The sequence below is a fragment of the Aptenodytes patagonicus genome, chromosome 21, assembly GCF_965638725.1.
Source record: "Aptenodytes patagonicus chromosome 21, bAptPat1.pri.cur, whole genome shotgun sequence".
In the NCBI taxonomy this organism is placed as follows: Eukaryota; Metazoa; Chordata; class Aves; order Sphenisciformes; family Spheniscidae; genus Aptenodytes; species Aptenodytes patagonicus.
The window spans coordinates 594,407-600,437 of NC_134969.1; the positions used below are offsets into that span (position 1 = coordinate 594,407).

Sequence of the window (6,031 nt, forward strand, 5' to 3'; positions counted from 1 at the left end):
TGAAGAAGCCCATCTGTGCAAAGACCGGGATGCCGGTGTCCCGCCCTGTATTCAGCACCACTGGCAAAGCATCTCTGCAGGGCAGGACCTGCCTCCCCCGGGAGAGCTGGGATGTCTCTCTGGTCGGGACCCCCCCCACAGCCCGGTTATAAAACTGTGCTGTGCACGCCTCCATCACGAAGGTCTGCACTTGTTGCCAGCAGCAAAGGGGCAGAGTGGCTCTGGGAGGCTCTGGGGTCCTGCTGGGGATGGGATGGCATCGGCCCCAGTGCCTATGCTCATCGGCAGTGGGAGCACAGGAGGTCGGTATTTTTGATCCTGCTGCTCAGAAGTGACTGAATGGGTGGGGCAGGACACAGTCCCAAATTCAATATGTTTACTTTAAGTAATTGTACATTAATTAGCACTAAATTACAGCTGGATTCCTCTGGAGCTCTAAATTACTTTTCCATTGGCACCAAATGGTTTCTTCTTGATCGATGCTGCCCAGGTGAGTGTTGGAGCCATGGTCAGTGGCTGGTCAGTGGCAACTGCCACGACCCTCAGGGGACGTGCAGGTCCCCTTGCTGCCACGTGCTCAGGGCATCTGGGGAGGAGCAGTGCTGTGGCCGAGGGAGGGCAGGGTCTGTCCGGTGTAGCGGGCTGGCGGCTGTGCCGGGCACCACAAACGGCTGGGAGAGGAGCTCCCCTGCCCCTCTCCTTGCGACCAACAAACCCCCACTGCTCTATGTGAAATGCCGGAGCCAGCCAGCTGCCGGGATGGTTTGCTGCAGTTTTCCCACGTGTCCACCATTAGCAGGCGACGCTGGGTCTCTGAGCCTTCACATCACCTTTTCTGTGTGCTGGCCGAGCAACACTTGGGCTGGAGTGACCTTCGAGAGCGGAGCCAGAAGCACCAGTTTACTCGGTGAGGAAGAAAATGAACCAAACCCTCCCGTGCTGGGACAGAGCTGGGCAAATGCAAACTGTTGTTTTCTCCTGGGAAAATTAAAAAGGAATTCTTTCTCCTCTCTGGGTTCCAGCCCTGTGTCGGCCCCACGCGAGGCTCTGAGTGCCACTGTGGGCTGGGCTGGGATCGGATTTGTCTGGCTTTGTTATGGCCTGGGCTCCCACAGCTCTCTGGCCTCAGTAATTTATATGCCATTGTGTGACTGACGAAAACTTCCTATCAGATAATTGATTCCCTTTGTTTATTTGTAATCCTTTGAAATTCCCTTTCTGATACTAATTACCTGTCCGGGGCCCTTGCCCAGCCAGCCCCCCACTGCGGGTGGGTTTCTGCCTGGCTCCCCATGCTGAGCCCGCATGGCTGTGGAGGGGCAGGAGCGTTTGGGGGAGCCCGGGCAGACCCCTGGGAGCTTCAGGGGCTGTGGCTGCCCCGAATGCTGCCGAAGGAGAGCCTGAGGGTGCTGGGCTTGCCTTCCCCCAGCAGCCAGCGGCTTCGCTGGCTTGGTGCTCTCAGCACTCACTACAGCTCTGCCACACACCCCCGTCCCCACGTGCACCAAGCTGCACAGCTGTGGGTCTGAGTCCCCTGGGAATGGCACAGGGAGTCTAATTAATGTGTGTAATAAATCTGCAGAATCAGGTGGCCCATCTGCACTTGTGCATCCATTGGTTCCTCCTCCACAGAGATAATTACATCAGATAGCTCTTAAAATAGGTGCTTTTTCCCTTACAGGGGTTTTGTGACTGGAGCTGAAGGCAGCATGAGGACTCGCGCCCAGCCTGGGCGGGGGCACCCTGGGACAGCAGGGTCCTGAGAGCGCTGCTGAGCAGGCACAGCATTGCCTGGGCCAGGGGCCCTTCGTAACCCCTCAACGCCAGAAGAGGTGAGGCAGAGCGTTAACTTGCCCGCGTTGGGTCCCTGTGTGGGCTGCAGGTATGCATGGGGAGCCCTGGACCCTGATAGGAAGTAAGGGACGGGGCTGCTACCTGGTGGGGTGCAGGGTTGCAGCGCTGCCGCGCTGCTGTGCGCGGACAGTCCTGCTCCCGGCTCCGAGGGGAGCAGGCAGAGGGGCGGGAAGCGCACGGGGCACTAGGGGAGACCCACTTCTGCACAATGGTTTGCACTCACCTCTCACCTTTGCCAGCTGCTTGGCTCCGTGCAGCAGAAAGCACGGCATGGCATCACCCTCCACGAGTCCTCCTGCTGCTCGCAGAGTGCGATTCGAGGTGGGGAGAGGGTAACGTTTTCCACGCGCAACTCCTGAGCTCAGTAAATGCCTTGGCTTGCCCTTCAGATTCTGTCACCAGATTGCAGTGCCTGGATCCCTCCTGTCTGGTTCTAATTAATAGTGTGTGATAATTTGTCTCCGGTTGAGTTGGAATTTAACGCTGAATGGGTCCTTGCCCCCAGTGAAAGGCTGGGTTTTATATTGATGATGACAGAATGGAGTATTACTTATATAAGTATAATGATCTTATGCTGCCTGGAGCTCTGGATTTTCTCAGTATATGACAAATGTGAGGCATTTAAAAAAATTAGACACTTACTATATTTTACATTATTTTCTAGAACGTGGATCTCTGTGGGCTGCCTAGAAATCCATTAGCAAGAAATGTAAAGATGCTTAAAGGCATTTACCCAGATTAGCTGCCTTTATGTAGTCAAGGATCTTTTATGTGATTACCTTAAAAGCTAAAAAGCTGCTGCAAAACATTTACAGTACAGAGATCCTGAAGCAAAGAGTACACATCTGACAGAAAAATTAAGCCTTTTAAAAACAAATGCATAACTCTGGTTGCTTTTATTTTCAGACAAACAACGTAGAAGGTAAAAGGAGTTAATACACAGAGTATTTTCCTTTTGCAGCCCATGGTGCAGGGCTGTGCAGGTTTCATCATGAGATTTATGGGGAAGCTTTACATTAACTTTTATTTTCACTGTGATTTCTACCAGTTAGCAGCAAGGAGATGGCACAGGGACGAGACGGCGCTGTCGGCAGCAGGCTGTGAAGGCACTGACTGCGACGGAGTGTGGTCCTCCTGGGAAGCGGTGTCTGAGCCCCGGGATCAGCCGGGGGCAGTGGGTTGGCGAGGCGCCGATGGTACCTGGCGCAGATGGTTTGAGCCACGCTAACTCTGCCACTTTCCTGTGTGGGATATTTACTTAGTGCCAGATAAATTTGTGCTGTATTGCTGCTGCCTGCTCTGCTCTGACTCCGGCATCATCACAGCAGAAGCAGCAAAACTCGTCCTGGAGCATTTTTTTTGTGACATGCCCAAAACAGCATGAAATTGTAAAACTCCCTTGTTTTCGGTTGTAAGAAAATCATTTCAGGTGTGGAAGAGGAAGGAGAGGTGCAAAAGCTTCCGTGAGGTTTCTGCCTGCTCCTTCTTTCTTCAAGGGCAGCTCTTACAGCCACATACCAAGGCCCGTGTCCTCCTGGCTCCTTTGTCCTTTAGCATAAAAAGTCATTTGTCAGCAAAAGAAACAAAGTTTTGTTTTTAAGTCCAGATCTGGCTGTGCTCCCACTGAGACTTTCAACTCTTTACCTCAGGAACTGATGGTCTCGGATTCTGGTCCTCTTTCCTTGGTGTTTGTATTGATTTTTTTTTTTCCAGGAGGGTTATTTTCACTGTGGTTTCAAAACTATCTTTCTGTCTCCACTTACAGCAGGTAAAAGCTCAACTCGGTGAATTACACATTTTCTGGGCCGTGCTGGCCCCAGCTCTTTGCAGAAGTTCCCCTGGCAATCTGGAGCCTGGATAACCAGGTGTCTTTGCTTTCCCACTCTTGTCTCTCCAGGCTCATCCTGTGGCTGTGGTAGCACTCGGGAGTCGGGTAAGGGAAGCTGCCCCTGTGCTGGATGTGAGTGACAGAGGTGACCAGACAACATGGGTGTATTCCTCTTCTTTCGCTTACAGAAACTGGCCCCTCGTCACGCCTGGTGCTTGAGGAGATAGCTGGTCTGCTGTGCCGTCCCGGGGAGAGCATCCCTCTGCCCTACTTGCTGACCTCGTGGGGCCGTGTCCTTGGTGCTTGCCTGGCTGTGCCGCAGCCTGTCTTTGGGCTCAGAGGCCCGTCCCTGGTCACCAGCTGCGCCTGATAATTAATAAATCCAATAGTCTCAATTTAAAAGGCTGCTCTGTTTCCTTCACCCCAGCAATGGCTTTTAGTCTTGCCAAAGAAAAAAACATGAGATCATTTCCCCAAAACAACATGATACTTCAAAATCGTAATTAAAATACCTCTGGCTGTTCTAATATTAAGCTTTTGTAAGTGCTTGAAATAGTATTTGAGATAAATGGAAAAGCTTTGTACTCTGTTAGCATGACATACCCTTCTTCTAGTGAAACATACCTCTAACATCAAATCCTCCATATACATTGAAAATACTCTTCCCTGTTTGGTTCTCCAATGACATGAATGCGTACACCTCCCACGGGTCTCGGTGGTGAATGGAGCTATCCCGGGGGTCTGTATCGATTTGCTTCATGACATTAATACCTTCCAATGTACCAGCAGCAAGATCCTGCACATGAATACTAAATGGGAGGCTGTTGTGCCCCAGAGGCTGGTAGCAAGATCCCATATATTACACCATGTGAGTTGTGTGTCATATTAGAGCAATCTAGTTTTAAAGGGCATCTTTCAAGCACAAACTAGCTTTTTCCCACACTTGACTGATCACACAAATAACTGTGATTAAAGGTCAAGTGCCTGGGTTTTTCTATTTTACTCCTTAAAAATTTATATGCAAAAGAAAACCTAGAAGTTAACATAGCATGAAATTGTTATGCAGTTATGAGCCTTTAACGACAACTAAATATTGCTTTTCTTCCTGGGTGGCTTGAAAAGTCTCCAGTAATAATGGGTCACTACTTCTGGTTTGCACTTGAGGAAGATTATAAATAAACCCTGTCTTTTGCTTCCCTGCCCTGTAATGTGATGGAGGAAGAGTTTTAATCATATGAACGTGCGACCCCAGTCACCAGGACTGTACCCTGAGCTCGCAGGGAGCTCCTGGGCTGCAGGCATGAGGTGGAAGCATCGGCCAGGCTCGAAGCACTGGTGCGCTGCGACAGCACCGCAGCAAAGCGCCAGCCCATGCTGAGCTCTCTCGGACAGAAAGAGCATTGATAAATGGATGGGGATTTTCTCGCTGGTCAAGTTAACACAGAGAAAAGGTAGTGGCTGTGTTTCCAGAGGGGCTGAGAAATGGAGGGAGAGCTGGAAACACGCTCCGGCTTCAGGCATCCAGCTGGGCTGTCTGTGTCCTGTTACGGGTCTCTCCCCCGGCTCTGCCAGGCTACAACTAACGTGGTAGCTGACTAGCAGTTTTTGGGGCTGAGCTGGAATATGGGGGGTTGGTGCTTTGGGGTGGGAGGGGAGTGCTGGAAGACGTGGAGAGCAAGTAGAAATATTAGAGGTATATATTGTCAAATCCAATTGTGAATCCTCATTGTGCTTGAAAAATGTTTCCTCCATTTCTGCAGAATGGCCACAGCAGCAGCATCTTCCTCTTAACTGGCCAAAAGCCCCAGATTTCCAACAGATTTATACTCAGATGCAATGCCTCCCAAACCTCTCGAAAGCAAACATGCCCTAGGTGTTAAAAAAAATGCTTGGAAAGGCAAGATTCCTGTGGAACAGGTTAAAGAAACATTGTGCTCTGGGTTTTGAGTTGGTACCTGGGTTGCTCAGGATTCCTGATCCTGCAGGGACTTTCACATATGGTTAAACGTATTCACATGGGTAGTCTTACTGACTTCAGGAAGAGAGTACTTAGAACCTGGGGCATGAGGCAAATGAACTGCAGTCACCATATCTAATTAATCTTATTATGCAATGTGCAAATCTGAGTCTGACTGGCAGCAGGCTTCAGTAGGATACCTGCTCCAGTAAACTTATGCATGTGTGAGGCACCGCAGAATTCAGGCTTTAGTGTCTAACACTTTAAGGTGTTTAAGTGCAGTGCGTTTGTGCTGACACACGACACTGCTCTTCCCCTGCAGCGCCGTGCCCCCACCAGCTTTTGCATGGGCACATTCACTGAGCTGCTGCCCCTCAACAGCCCTCACCGCA

The 6,031-nt window shown here is 50.6% G+C and overlaps 1 long non-coding RNA gene across 1 annotated transcript; it reads left to right on the forward strand.

Moving 5' to 3' along the window:
• Nucleotides 1–1,700: 1,700 nt before the first annotated feature.
• On the forward strand, nucleotides 1,701–4,084 carry LOC143169817 (uncharacterized). The gene is made up of 2 exons (XR_012996943.1): nucleotides 1,701–1,832; nucleotides 3,871–4,084. It is a non-coding gene; the product is annotated as an uncharacterized LOC143169817 (long non-coding RNA).
• Nucleotides 4,085–6,031: the final 1,947 nt, after the last annotated feature.